The sequence below is a fragment of the Megascapheus bottae genome, chromosome 6, assembly GCF_031878675.1.
Source record: "Megascapheus bottae isolate mThoBot1 chromosome 6, mThoBot2.hap1, whole genome shotgun sequence".
Lineage (NCBI taxonomy): Eukaryota > Metazoa > Chordata > Mammalia > Rodentia > Geomyidae > Megascapheus > Megascapheus bottae.
Window position 1 is genome coordinate 15695784 of NC_143514.1, and position 15672 is coordinate 15711455.

The 15672-nt window shown below is 39.1% G+C and overlaps 1 pseudogene; it reads left to right on the forward strand.

The window, feature by feature from the left end:
• The first annotated feature begins 13876 nt into the window (after positions 1–13876).
• LOC150061415 (RNA-binding protein 3 pseudogene) lies at positions 13877–14772 on the forward strand (annotated as a pseudogene).
• Positions 14773–15672: the final 900 nt, after the last annotated feature.

Consider the following 15672-nt stretch of genomic DNA (forward strand, 5'->3'; position numbering starts at 1 on the left):
TTGCAAACTTATCCATACATTACAAAAATATGGAAAATATTATCAACAATAATTAAATAATGATAAAACAATAAGTTATTATGTGTATCAAGAGTTTGAATGCCTTGGAAAGCAGGGATTAAGCTGAGCACATTGCAATGAGGCTTTTTATTTGGCACATTCCATTGGTGAAAAAAAGTATTGGTTATAAAATAAATAGTAGTATTTATCTGCTATTTAAAAATACGGTACTAGATTCTTTGGATAGTTTGAGCATACCAAACTATGCCCTCTGTGCCCCTTTAAGAAGAAAGAATGGCAAGTAGCCTCATTCCATTTGTGATAGAAATGTTAAAGTAAAATGAATTTGGTTACTAGGGATTTCTTAATTATTTGAATGTAATGGTTGTGGTGAATTGCATGGGAATTAAGCCAGATGGCACTGTCTTTATTAGAGAATAATTAATCATTAAGTTAGAAAAAGATTATGAAACAGGTAAGAGTGTGAGACAAAGCATGTTACATTTTTAGAGCACAGCAAGAGAGACATGGGTGGTTTGTGCACAAATGAGGGGAAGAAAAGAAGAATTAGTGATGCCAAAGTATTGGTATTCAAAAGGAGACTCAAAGTGGAAATACACTACTGGAAAATGTATATGCGATTCAAAAAAAGTACTCTTGTAAAACAAAGGGCAAGGGTTATTCAAATTTAATTTTTATGCCAATATCCACCTATTACCAAAACTATATTATTGGCAGAGTTAGGATCATGAGAATGTTGGATTTGTTTGAAAATGAGAAGATATTTTTCTCATTTTTACATTATGCAAGTACAGTTTGAAAATATAAGGGCTGATAGTTTTAAACATTAGTAGCATTTCAGAAATTGTTCATATGAAAGACAAATGTTTTAAATGAAAATTGTAGACATAATTAGGTTTGTATAAATTTACTTATTCAAAGTAATTTTGGTTTTATATAAATTTAAATCTTTACTCTGAAATAAGTCAATATATGAATAATTTACAAGAGTCCACTAATGTAATAAAATGCAACAAAAGATGATATGTTTATATACTGAGTTTGTGTCTGTTATAAAGTTCATACAACATTAAGTTAGAATGGTAATGAATATGCAGGAATAGATTAATAATTTTTATCTTTCAGCACCATTAAATCATTACCATATTTAAACTAGTACTAACTGTACAGTTATAAAGAAGTCATAATATAAAATATAAATATAGGTAAATGTAAAATATAATGTAAAAAGACATGTATAAAACATTTTGCTAATACAAGACAAAATCAGAAAAATAAGAAGCATGTAAGTAGTGGGAAACAAGGGTCTAGAACTTTTAGAAAATTTGAGAGCTCAGAGAATTTGTGATCTAATTTGAGAGAGTTGCTAGGCCAAATACAATGAATTTAAAAACACATACTTTGAGAGATTTTGCTTTAATTTTTAGATTAAGAATGCAATTCCAGGGAAGGTATTTAATGGTGAACCTTGTAAAATTGAGAACAGTAATCTCAAGTTTTATTACATAGAAACTTCTACATACTATTGACTGACCCTCTCTAAAAAATATCTAGAACAATTTGTTCTGATAAGAACTGAACATAAAATTGCATATATGTGTTGGGAGCCAGAGTGGAATCAAACTGTACCTTGACTTGCATCAGATGATGGCTATATTGTCTTATTGCTTTCTGGCCCTATTCTATGTAAATGACCTGAGAATTACCATATGAATGTAACACCTGGAGGTTCCCTGGGAGAGGAGGAGGGAAGACGGGGGAGTGGAAAATAAACCCGGCACTCTCGGCAGTCTTTGCCTGGACTGCGGACATCCCGGACCCGGTGTGTCTGTCTCTCTTCTTTTTCTTCCTAGTCCTTGTCCCCTATTTCAGGAACCCCAATCTGCGAACCCTGGTTTGCTGCCGGTTGGCCCCGGCATCTGGTGCCCGAACAGGGACCCTGAAAATCTGGGACGAAGGTGAAGGACCCCTCCCTGTGGTGAGTAACACATCGTAGGACTATTAAGAGAGTATAGTCAGGAGTAAAAATTATGGGTCAAGCTAATAGTCATGGGTTATTTCTACCGATCTTAACAGGCCTATTTGAAGCCCATGGAATGTGGGTGGAAGAGGGGGTGCTTCAGAGCTTCCTACAGTTTCTCAAGGAGGCATGCCCGAGGTCTATAGAGGAGGAATTCCAAAAAGCCTGGCAGCGGATAGGAAAAAGAATTCTAGATTATTATGATGTATATGGCCCCGAAAAGACCCCAGTAGAGGCTACTACTGTATGGAATTTAGTAAGTAAATACATAGATCCTCTACATGAAGATGCTGAACTTAATCTTGAATTAAGGGAACTTTATGAGTTAAAGGACCCTTCTGAAGAACCTGAGGCTGAGCCATATGCCGCAGCCCAAGAGAGTCTAAGTGAGATCTTGCAAAGGGAACAACAACCAGTAGATATTGAGTATCAGAATTCAGGTCTGAATACCAAGGAGGAAAGTTATGATGAGTCACTGGAGGGCCGGGTGGCTACGATAGAGAAGAAGTTAGAAGAAATGCTACATCTTCTATCGAAAATGGGGACCGAGCAGAGAGCCCCCCCAGAAGTAGGAAAGAAATATGACCCTCAGGCCACTATGGTGTCTGATTCTAAACCTTACCCCTCACACCCACCGCCTCCAGCTGCAGCCTTACGGCCTCAATCCCTTTCTCAACCTTTAGGCAAGCCTAAAGGCCCTAGCAACAAGTCCCTTTTAACAGGCACTACAACCAGGCACAGTGCATCGCAATTAAACCTGACTCAGGCTGCTAGAGAGAGGGAAGGTATTTCAGGGCCTCGATGCTTCCCTAGTTTAGTTGATCATGATGAACAAGTATACCATCAACCTGTTCCTGTTAAACTATTACAGGATTTAAAAAATGCCTGCTCCCAATATGGACCAACTGCCCCTTTTACTCAAGTAATATTGGAGGCCGCGTGTGCTGGTATTGCATGCCCAAATGACTGGAAGCGGCTTGCCAGAGCATGCCTTAGTGCAGGAGAGTACTTATTATGGGAGACAGAGTTCACTGCACAGTGTCGGGCTAAAATTGAAACAAATAGGTCTAAGAACCTGCCTTACACTGTTGATCAGTTGTTAGGAGAGGGAACCTATAAAAACACCGAAGATCAATTGGGTTATGCAAAGGAGGCCTATTTACAAATAAATGCTGCGGCCAGAGAGGCTTGGAAAAAGTTACGCAATTCCAATCGTACAAAAAATCTAGTAGAAGTTAAACAGGGACCGAATGAACCTTATCTAGAATTTTTGTCTCGATTAATGGAGACTGCAGACTGCCTAGTACAAGATGAGAATGCAAGGGAGAGTATAGTTAGACACATAGCCTATGAAAATGCCAACGCCGCCTGTCAGGCGGCTATCAGACCCCATAGGAATAAGGGAGGAATCACGGACTTTATTTCACTGTGTGCTGATATTGGACCCTCCCATGTACAAGGCCTTACTTTAGCCGCCGCTCCTCAAGGAAAGACTGTTAGTGAGTCTCTAAAATATAGAGGTCAGCGGCATTCTCGGGATGCTAGACCCCCAGGGCGTTGCTTTTCTTGTGGACAAATAGGACATTGGATGACGCAATGCCCACGCCAGGCCAGGCAAAAGAGAGAAAAATCACCTGGCACATGTCCATGCTGTGGTAAAGGGAAGCACTGGGCTAAAGATTGCAAGTCAGCAACAAATCGCAATGGCCGCCCGTATTTGGGAAACTGGAGAAGGGGCCAGCCCCTGGCCCCGCAAAACCATGGGGCAGTCCCTCCCTCTTCTCAGCCACAAGTGCATCTTCTAACAACCCCCCAAGATCAGTCTCCGGCCTCCTCCGTGCCACCCCAGGAAGTGCAGGATTGGACCTCTGTTCCTCCACCTGCTCAGTATTGACCCCAGAGATGGGGACACAACCTCTCCCCACGGGGGTCTTCGGCCCCCTTTCCCCGGGAGTGGCTGGATTGCTGTTAGGGCGAAGTAGCTCAGCCCTTAAAGGGATACAGATTACACCTGGCAAAATTGACCAAGATTTTACTGGAGAAATCAAAGTTATGGCCTCTGCCCCGAAACACGTGGTATCGATCCCAGCCGGTCAAAAATTAGCACAATTAATACTTGTGCCTTTACCTCCCGGGGAGACTGCTAATTCCCCATGTGGACAGAGAGGATTTAGATCTTCTGATATCTATTGGGTACAAAGCATAAAACAAGAGAGGCCTGAGATGACTATATTTATACAAGAAAAGCCCTTTAAAGGAATATTAGACACTGGAGCAGATGTGTCTGTGATATCTAAAAAACATTGGCCAGCCCAATGGCCCCTGACAACCTCTATGACTTCCCTACAGGGGGTTGGGCAAGCAACTGACCCACAGCAGAGCAGTGCGATCCTTGTTTGGAGAGATGAGGAAGGGCACTCTGGTCATTTTCAGCCATTTGTCTTGGATCATCTGCCAATTAATTTATGGGGTCGTGATATCATGGAAAAAATGGGAGTGTATATGTTTAGTCCTAGTGCTGCGGTCACTAAGCAGTTACTTGATCAAGGCCTCCTCCCCTTTAGGGGACTAGGCCGAGCAGCACAGGGGGAGCTAGAGCCACTCCAACCCCAGTCTCACCCTACGAGACAAGGATTGGGGTATCCCTTGACGGGAGCTGTCGTTTGCCCTCCCCCTCATGCTGATCCCATAAATTGGCTCTCTGAACAACCGGTATGGGTTGAACAGTGGCCTCTTTCTCTAGAAAAGATCATTGCAGCTCAGCAGCTGGTACAGGAACAACTGGACTTGGGACATGTGGCCCCTTCTAACTCTCCATGGAATTCTCCAATTTTTGTTATAAAGAAAAAGTCAGGTAAATGGAGGCTGTTACAGGATTTGAGAAAGGTTAACGCGACAATGGAACTGATGGGGGCCCTACAGCCTGGCTTGCCTTCACCCATGGCAATCCCAAAGGATACTTATAAGATTATTATAGATTTGAAGGATTGTTTCTATACTATACCCCTGGCGCCTCAAGACTGTAAGCGCTTTGCCTTCAGCGTCCCCTCTGTTAATTTTAAAGAACCCATGAAGCGATATCACTGGCTTGTGCTCCCACAGGGCATGGCAAATAGCCCAACTTTATGTCAAAGTTTTGTAGCTAGAGCCATTTCTTCCACTCGTGAAAAATTTTCTTCTGTTTATATTGTTCATTATATGGATGACATCTTGTTGGCTTGTTCTGACCCTATCGTCGTACGACAAGCCTTTGGACAACTAAAGCAAGATCTGAGCCTCTTTGGCCTTATAATAGCAGCTGAAAAGGTTCAGGAACACCCCCCTTTTACATATCTAGGCCATATATTAGGCCCACACTATTTTAAAAGCCAAAAAATACAATTAAAAACTTCCCACTTAAGAACTCTTCATGATTTTCAGCAATTCTTAGGAGATATAAATTGGCTTCGGCCTTATCTGAAGCTCTCCACAGGAGAGTTAAAACCCCTTTTTGATCTCTTAAAAGGAGATACCAACCCTACATCCTTGCGTGAATTAAATCCTGACGCCAGGAGGGCCATCCAAATTGTAGAAAAGGCAATTTCCCAGCAACAAGTGACCTATTGTGACTATTCTAAACCATGGGGAGTTTATATTTTAGCTACTTCTCACTCCCCAACTGCTGTATTGTGGCAGGATGGCCCACTTTTATGGCTTTATCTACCATCAACACCCGGCAAAGTGCTGACCCCCTACTACGAATTGGTAGCTAATGTGATACATATGTGCCGAGTGGATTCCCGTAAATATTTAGGTCAGGAACCTCATTTTATCTGTGTCCCATATAATCTACAACAACAAGATTGGCTATTCGCCCATTGTGATTCTTGGGCCATTGCTTGGGCCAATTATACGGGGAAAATTTTGCATCACTACCCGTCTAACAAACTTCTCCAATTTGCTGCGTGTCATACGTTTCTATTTCCTTCCATAGTACAGGCCTCGCCTTTATCTTCTGCTGCTTTGGTATTTACAGATGGATCCTCTAATGGAAAGGCTGCTTTGACCATTAATGGGAAAACTCAATCTTGGGTTACGGGTTTTTCCTCCGCCCAAGAGGTGGAATTAGAGGCTGTTTTACAAGCACTCGTCCTGTTACAAGACGAGCCCTTTAACTTATACTCAGACAGTCAATATGTAATTCGTGCTCTTCAAGTCATAGAGACTGTTCCCTTTATTGGAACTACTAACTCCAATATTCAGACCCAATTTCGCCAAGTACAAACTTTGCTTTGTTCTCGCAACCACCCCTGTTTTTTTGGCTTTGTTCGAGCTCACACTAATCTTCCTGGCCCTTTAAGTGAGGGCAATGCAGTTACTGACCAGAGTTTACTTAACTCAGGTTGAACTTGCTAAGCAGTCACATGCCATCCATCATCAAAACAGTCGAGCCTTGCGCCGACAGTTCAAATTATCTAGAGAAGCGGCACGTCAAATAGTTAAGACTTGCTCCAACTGTGTCCCTTTTTCACCAGCCCCCCATTTAGGCATAAATCCACGAGGACTGCTTTCTAATCACATTTGGCAGATGGATGTCACGCATGTTCCATCATTTGGCCGATTAAAATATGTTCATGTTACTGTAGATACTTATTCTAATTTTATCTTGGCCACCCCCCTTGCTGGGGAAGCCACTAAACATTGTATCTCTCACTGCATTCGATGCTTTGCTGAGATGGGGATTCCCTCGCAAATAAAAACAGATAATGGCCCTGGCTATGCAAGCCGAGCATTTCAATCCTTCTGCCATTCCTATAATATCACTCATATTACAGGCATTCCTTACAATCCTCAAGGTCAAGGCATTGTGGAGAGAGCTAATGGATTATTAAAACATCAAATTGCTAAAATACAGAAAGGAGAGTCATATCCCGCTACCCCTGTGAATATACTCAATCATGCTTTATTTGTTTTAAATTTTTTGAATTTGGATTCAAATAATTTATCTGCTGCTCAGCGATTCTGGGAAAAAAGAGCGCAGCGTCCTTTTGCCTTAGTAAAATGGAAGGATCCCCTAACTGGTGCTTGGCATGGACCCGATCCTGTTCTAACCTGGGGTCGAGGGCATGTATGTGTTTTTTCACAAGGAGAAAATGACGCCCACTGGCTGCCTGAACGCTGCGTTCGGATCATGGAGAGTGACAGTGGCCATCCAAGCAGCGACTCACTGGGCCTACACCCCCAACCCTCCAGTGGTGAATCCTGCGACGTGGGAAGGACCTGAGTTATTTGTGCATGTCAATCGGGACTGCTACTGATCCACTTGTTCCACACATTCATATGAGCTGTATTTCTCCTCCTTTTACTATTATGTAGGGACCTTTTAACATATTTATTGACTCTACACAATTTAATATGTGACATTATTTTGTCTTTACCAGCCCTCTTCTTAATAACCTTTTTTGTAATAGATGCCCAGGTGAAAAGCAAAGGCCTCCAGAGGTAAGCAGAAGTCGGCCGACCCCCTTGTATGTCTGCGTTTTATTTTATTTTATTTTATTTTATTTTATTTTATTTTATTTTTGTTTGTTTGTTTGAAAAGGTGCACTGTGGGCCTAAAACAGAGGCCTGGGTGGTCAAGGGACGCCTTGACCCCCCCTCCCCTTCTGAGTTTCTTGTCGATAACAAGGCATACCTGAGAGTCCCACCAGCAAGACATGTCTAAATCTAAAAACAACTGTTTGGTGAAAACATTCATTTGAGCTCATGTTTTTTGTGTTAAGTGTATATGATTGAGTCCAATTTTCTTGTTATATGTCAATGTCTGATTATTTAAAAGTCTCCGTTTCTCTGTCTTGTTCGTGTTACATATTTTTCCTTGTCCAGTTTTGTCTTTAAAAATTGGTACCATTTCTAAGTATGGATCCTTATGGTTTTTTTGTGCATACTCAAGCACACATCCTTGTTATTTATTTGAACATTTCTGGGCCTAGCATGGCCGCTCCCCCATGTCTGCAGTTGTGACAAGCCCTGGAAAAATAAATTCCAGCTAAGTTGCCTTGCAAAAAGTTTTGTTTTGAACCTGGTTCTCATCTATAAGAGTAAAATTGGCAAAACTCTCTTGACCCAAACTTCCGGAAAACGAACGGCCAATATTAATTTTGCGCACTTTATGATCTTTGAGTATGAATGTGTGTGAATGAGTGAGTGAACATGTTCAAGGTTAAATTGTCAGCATGGTGTATAAAACAATGGTTGAACTCATTTGAAACAAAGGCAATTGGGTAAATCTAAGTCTAAACTTCAAGAAAATTATTATGCTTGAATGTTTCCTATGTCTTAAAAGTATTATTGCATTGTTTTAAAGAAAAACTGGTAAAAAGTATTTTTCTAAAGATCCTGAAATCTGCATTTTAAAAAATCTGGTATTGCAATACATACAGCTGTTTACATTGTAAACATTGTATCCTGTTCAGCACAGAGGTGTTAGGGAATTTGGGATTTATTACTTTAAGTTAAAGTTTGGAAACATGTATTAGAAATTTAAATGTAAAATTGTTCATTAACGTCAGAAATTTTGCCTGTCCTTTTTTGCAAACTGACACTAGAAATCTGATGGTAAAATGTGGATAATGTGATTAGTATTTTAAAGGAATGTTTAAAGGTTTATCTCCATGCTATTGGGTGTATTTTAAAAAAGGAGAGGAAACTAAGTCCAGACTTAGACTTTTGGTGCACTGATGTCTATAGTTCTTGAATTAGGGAAAAACTGTTATTTGAGTTTAAACTGTTGTTGGAGTTCTAGACAGTAATCTAAACTGCAAAAGAGCCCTTTTTTCTAAAAGGCAAGAGGAGTGCCTTGAGCCTTAGAGGGCCTGGAGGCAAAGGGAATTCCTTTAGCCTTAAAGGTTTTTCAAATGCAAATAAAGACCAAAGTGTTAAGAGTTTAAGTTAAAAAGTGTAAAAGTTTTAAAGAAAATTAGAAACCATTTCTGAACAAAATTTAAAAGTAAAGTTGTCCTAAAGCTTTGTTTCAAAAAAAGAAACAAGGAAAATTAGGACTATCAAAATGGTTGCTTAATTGCTATTTCAGCTTACTCTTGTAAGTTACTTTATAGCAATCTCCAGAAGGCCCATGGAGAAGGACAGCAGATCCTCATTCAGATGTAAGTTTGGCCCTCACCAAGTTCCAGGTAAGATCATGCTTAGAGACTATTTCTGTATTGACCACCTTGTTGCTTCTAATTGGAGTAAAGTGGCCTTTTGTAGGACTCATTGATCTGAAAGCCACAGTTTTGAGCCTGCCCAGGCAAAGCAAAGTCCCTGTGAGACTGTGGTGTCTAATCTGCCAGCAGGATGCTGGGACAGAGTTGCTTTGGAGCTCGAAGTGGCAGAGTGCTAGCTCTGAGCTGAAAAGCTGGGGGGAAGCACTCAAGCACCAAGCTCGGGACTCACAGTGGCAGGGTGCTAGCCTTGAGCTGGAGAGCTGAGAGACAGCGCCCAGACCCTGAGTTCAAATCCAGCAATCAACAAAGTGAAATGCCAATGGGATGTTTATCCCTGTGTGGAGAGACACTACTGGGACAGGAAAGCCTCTGCTTGGATGGCAGAGATGGTGTCAGATCTTAGTCACTTGTGCTTGGCCATTCAAATTAATCAGAGCCGGGAGGTCATAGAATAGTTTGTAAGCATGCCTTACTAATGCCCGTGCCTTTCATAACTGGGCAGGAACTTGTCAATCTTCTGTGATAGCGGGTAGTTTAAAGTCCTAATTGAGTAAAATTTTTATTTTTTATTTTTGACACCAGCCACAAATTCAGGAAAAGTTTGTGGATCTGAGGCTTGTGTCTCTATTAATCTGTTTAGATCTGACAACTGAAGCATTGTTAAGGTTGCAGAAATTTAGTTCCCCAGACAATCAAGAAAAAGCCTTTGCAAATGGGTGCTAGGTAGGCTGCGCTGTTGTGGCCAAGGATGGTTTGTGCAGTTGTTGAATGTCAAGTATGATTTCTAGTTTGGAGTAGATTGTTGTTCCTGGTGTCTAATCCTTGCAACCCCTTGATAAAACAGGCTGGGCTTCTTAAGGTCCCTGGTCAAGCGTGGAGACGGCGCCCCTGAGTCAGCTTGAAGAAGTCACGGAAGTTGAATCTCCGCCCATCAAATCCCCATTGGACCAAGGGACCAAAGTCATTTTTGGAAAATGTGACAGGATAAATTAGGGGTATAGAAAAGAGTAAAAATTGCACTTGTGTTTCTTTTAAAATAAAAAACGGGGGACATGTTGGGAGCCAGAGTGGAATCAAACTGTACCTTGACTTGCATCAGATGATGGCTATATTGTCTTATTGCTTTCTGGCCCTATTCTATGTAAATGACCTGAGAATTACCATATGAATGTAACACCTGGAGGTTCCCTGGGAGAGGAGGAGGGAAGAAGGGGGAGTGGAAAATAAACCCGGCACTCTCGGCAGTCTTTGCCTGGACTGCGGACATCCCGGACCCGGTGTGTCTGTCTCTCTTCTTTTTCTTCCTAGTCCTTGTCCCCTATTTCAGGAACCCCAATCTGCGAACCCTGGTTTGCTGCTGGTTGGCCCCGGCATCTGATCTCTAAAAATAGTAATGAACAGAATATGAAGTACTGAAAATTGAAGTCAAATGACTGAATATTACTGGTACAATTCTCTCAATAAAATCTAATGACTATGTTTTATCACCAACATTTCAGATGATGTAAAAATACAATGACCTCATTCAGTCTTAGAAGCTCAAAAATTTGCATGTAGTTTCAAACATTAATATATATATATATATAGTTAATAAATGTGTGGATGATGGCCAAAGAGGTGGGTTATGTTTATAATGCTTATAATCACATTCTGAATCCAGCATAGAAACGTACATTTCAGTGTTTTAGGGAACGCTTATATAGTTATATATCATTAAAATATGCCAGTACATGTGTAATTATGTACAGATGTGTATATCTGTGTGTACTTGTATGTATGTGCACATATGAAAATATCTTTGTGTTTATTTGTGTCCTATTGGAGACTCACTGCCAGTAAGGCCATGATGTTTGGTTCACAAGGAAAGAGTATCTGAATAATCAGAAGCTCAAAAATAAAAGCTTGTTGAGGAAGAGATATTGAGAATAGCTATTTTCTTATTCCCTATACTTTAACAACTTTGCTGATAAAGGTCATTTCTTTTTTTCATGATGTGTCTTGTCTTGAGAATTACTTAGTCCTTTAAACATGAGTTTGGGAGGACTTAGTTATATAAATATGAGTTTGGGAGGCAGAATAATGTCTTCTTAATTCAAAGGCTGTTTATTTTCTATGTGTACATATAAACATGTGAAAAATAACAATAAAATATTAAAGATCTTTTTGTAGCATTCAGAACATCTATTAGCACAGGATACTCAGCTAATGAAAGGAATAAATTACTTCAAATATCTTCCTTCAACTAAGAAAATTGCTTGGGAATATAGATTTTTCCCTACTTAAATATATTAGAGATCAGTGAGCAAAATTATTAAATGCAAGAACAATTTTTCATGTAGATTTAATGTAAATTCAAGTACAATATTGATGAGACTATAACAAAATTAGCTAAATTCCTTTGGAGGGTAGATTCTAAAATGCTGCTCAATCATCTCCAAAATTAGTAACATACATAGCTTTTCATGAACTCTTTTCCTTGATATGGGTTGTAAATAAGATTTGTTTCTTAATAGAACAAAGTAATAGAAATAATAGAAAGTAATTGAAATGGCATTGTTATCTAGGGTTATATCTTTTTGTTTGTTAATTTCTGATCCAGGTACTTTAAAAAATGCTCCCATAAACTGGGTATGGTGGAATTATTATACCTGTAATCCTAGTATTTGGGACTCAAGAGGATAATGAGGCCAGCCTGGAATAAGTAGTGAATCCCTGTGTTAAAGAAAAAAATAAGATGAAATAAGGTAAAGAGAAAGGAAGGAAGGAAGGAAGGAAGGAAGGAAGGAAGGAAGGAAGGAAGGAAGGAAAGAAGGGAGGGAAAAGAAACATTAAAAAAATGAAAGGAAGAGGAGACTAGAACAGAGAAATGAGTAGGGGAGAGAAAGGGGAGAGGAGAGTTGAGGGGGAGGGGAAGGGAAAAGTGAAGCTGCATATACTAAGGTCAGGTAACAAGATGAAGTCTTTGTTGTAATTAATGACCTTCAGTTGAAGAACAAAATCCTATCAACAACTTTGGGAATATAGAAACAGATTTTTTTCTGATGTGAACCTCAGATGAGACCAGTCCTTGAGGACACCTTGATTTCCCAAAACCACATGAGGTGACTTGAACTAGTTCACATTTCTGTTCCCTAGAAATGGTTACTGATGGGCCCTAGTTTGTGTTGCTACTTGTGCTACTTTGATGTTAACAATACAGAAGTAATGTAGTTACAGAGGTAAGTGGCATTAAATAATTTCATACAATCAATTTATTTTCTGATATCATTGATAGAAATCCACTTGATGCAGGAACAATTAATTTATGACAAAGGAATTATATATTACTGTTTTATATATATTTATTTCATATTTATAAAGCTTCTATATATGCAATTTCAGTATGCAAAGATGAATCAATTTTATTTGCACAAACAGAATATGTATGTGGTCATATTTCACATTTCATGTGGTTTGATAGTACAATGACTTGATAGTTTACTCACTTGAGGTTACTTTTCAGTTAATTTCTCTTTGATTATATTTTTGTTCCTTCATTCATCCTATTCTTCCTTGGTTGAAATCATGTTAGGCAAATAACAGATGTTTGCACTGTGATCTCTTTATTTTATAACTAGAATTTTATAACTAGAATTGCATAATTCCTTACTTTTTATTGTATATCTAATTAATGCCATTTTGCTTCTCCACTTGGACAACTTATTATTTGTCTAATATCAAACCAAATCTTTAAATTTTTTGTTTTTAATTACTAGAATTTTCATTCCATTATTTTCCAAATCTTGGTTGTTTATTTACTTAATTTTATTTATGTGTCAACACTGAGTCTTAGAATCAGAGCCTGGGTGCTATCACTTAGCTTTTCCACTCAGAGCTGATACACTACCACTTGAACTATAGCTCTACTTTCAGCTTTTTTGTGGGGTTAATTGCATTTGAGTCAACTGGACTTTCCTACCTGTTGGTTTCAAAACTGGATTCTCAGGTAGGAACCTCTTGAATAGCTGGGATAATAAGCTTGAGGCACCAGCATCTGTCTTGTTTCTGTTATTTTTCTTTTCTTTTTTCATAATGGTTGTCCAGTACCTTCTGTGTTCTGTAGTACTTTAAATATAATTAGAATTATTAAGTCACTTTTTATATTCAGAACTTATCTTACCTCTCCGTTTGCTATGCAGAGACCACAGATTGGTGATGGTTAGCAATTTTTAAATATAATTTTGTATTGAACAAATGTTTTTGTTGTTGGCTCACATCTGTCCTGAGTTCCCTGTCCTGCAGATCATGAGTTTTAGTTTATTATTGTTTGGTGCTACAGAACTGATATTCTTGGGACATCTCCTCTCTCACTTTCTGCAAGAAGAGGATTTTATTTTTGAAATCTGAGAAGGCTCAATACTGAGTTCTGGAAAAGTAATTGGTAAATTGTATATTGAAGAATTTGGCCACAGCTTTCTTCATGAGATTTTGGGGCCTTTGATCTTAGTTCTAGCCATAAAAAAGTTTGAAAGTTATCTCTGAGGCCTTCATAAGAAGAAGCTAGACAAATTGAAAATCAATGCTTTTTTTCAGTTCATCAGAGAATTATATTTTTAAGGAAATTGCCAATAAAAAATGTGAAGAGCCTGTTCTCCTTGCTCCTCCGAACTTGGCGCGTCAGTGTTTTCACATTCAAAGAATTCAAATCCACCATCATGTCTTCTGAAGAAGGAAAACTCTTCGTGGGAGGACTGAACTTTAACACCGATGAGCAGGCACTTGAAGACCACTTCAGTAGCTTTGGGCCTATTTCTGAAGTGGTGGTTGTCAAGGACAGGGAGACTCAACGATCCCGAGGTTTTGGCTTCATCACCTTCACCAACCCAGAACATGCCTCAGATGCCATGAGAGCCATGAATGGAGAGTCCCTGGATCGTCGGCAGATCCGAGTGGACCATGCAGGCAAGTCTGCACGGGGCACCAGAGGGGGTGCCTTTGGGGGCCACGGGCGTGGTCGCAGCTACTCAAGAGGTGGCGGGGACCAGGGATATGGGAGTGGCAGATATGACAGTCGGCCTGGAGGATATGGATATATGGACGCTCCAGAGACTATAGTGGCAGCCAGGGTGGTTATGACCGCTACTCAGGAGGAAATTACAGAGACAATTATGACAACTGAGATGAGACCTGCTCACATATGTAAATACACAAGGAATAACACTTCTGATCCAGGATCGTCCTTCCAAATTGCTGTATTTATAAAGATTTTTGGAGCTGCGTTGAAACATCTGTTTTAGTACATCAAGTTATATTTTTTAATTGAGCTCCCGAGGTAGCCTGTTAAATACCTTTCAGAAAGCTCCATGTGTGTTTTCCCATTTAAAGACAAATTAAGACAAATTTTTAGAATCCAGGTATTTTTATCTTTTTATCAGGTTTTTTTTGGTTTTTTGGTTGTTGTTGTTGTTAGAGCTCTCAGGATTATTCCTTCTGACCAAAATGATTGGCCAGACTGATTTTTAAAATGAATAATAATGATGTGTATTTAAGGACCTGTATACAATGTTTATCATGGCCAGAAAGTGATTTCTAAATGTATCTATAAGCAGTCTATGTCAAGAACATAATTAGCTTACAGGTTTTTTTTTTTTAACTCAAGATTACCACCTTGATTATATAGAAAAGCTCCTTTAAAATGTTTGTGAATGTCATTTTTTAATACTGAAAGAAAAAGATATTCTGCTGTGTCTTCATGTAGTGTTTATGATGTCCTTCATGGAGCTGATTAAAAGATGAAACCTGAAAAAAAAATGTGAAGAAGCAGGCACAGAGAATCGTGTGCAATATCTCCTGGCTTAGAGTAGAAATGGTTGAATACATGTACTTGTAAAACACTTTACTGGTGATTTCACTGTTTACTGCAGAAGAAGTGTAGAATAGTTTAAGGAACTAGTAATGGTGGGGTGATAGGTTCAGTGTTTAGTAGATTTTTGCCTATGAGAATTATAACCTATTCTAAAAGTAAAAATTCAACAAATTTTGCTCCCTTTCTTTGCTTCAAAATGCAAATAGATTCATGTTAAATATGCCTCAAGTTTACTCAGAACATTCTACTCTTCTGGGAATGATTTTTACCTCATGCCCAATTCGTGTGTGTGTGTGTGTGTGTGTGTGTGTGTGTACTTATTTACTTATTTGTTTGTTTGATTGAGCTTAAAGTTTATCATTTGTTAGACAAGAGTTCTTACTAATGAGCTCTTTCTTTAACCTTTAAAAAAAACATAGGATCCATGGTTTTCCTCATTCATACTAATTAATAAAAATCTAGGATAATTTTAAGCAGAGGATCACAATAGTTCAATAGCTATGCACAAAGACCATATACAATGATGCTAATCAAAATGAACTCCAATATATGGAAACAAGAGGAATTTGTTTTGGTTTTTT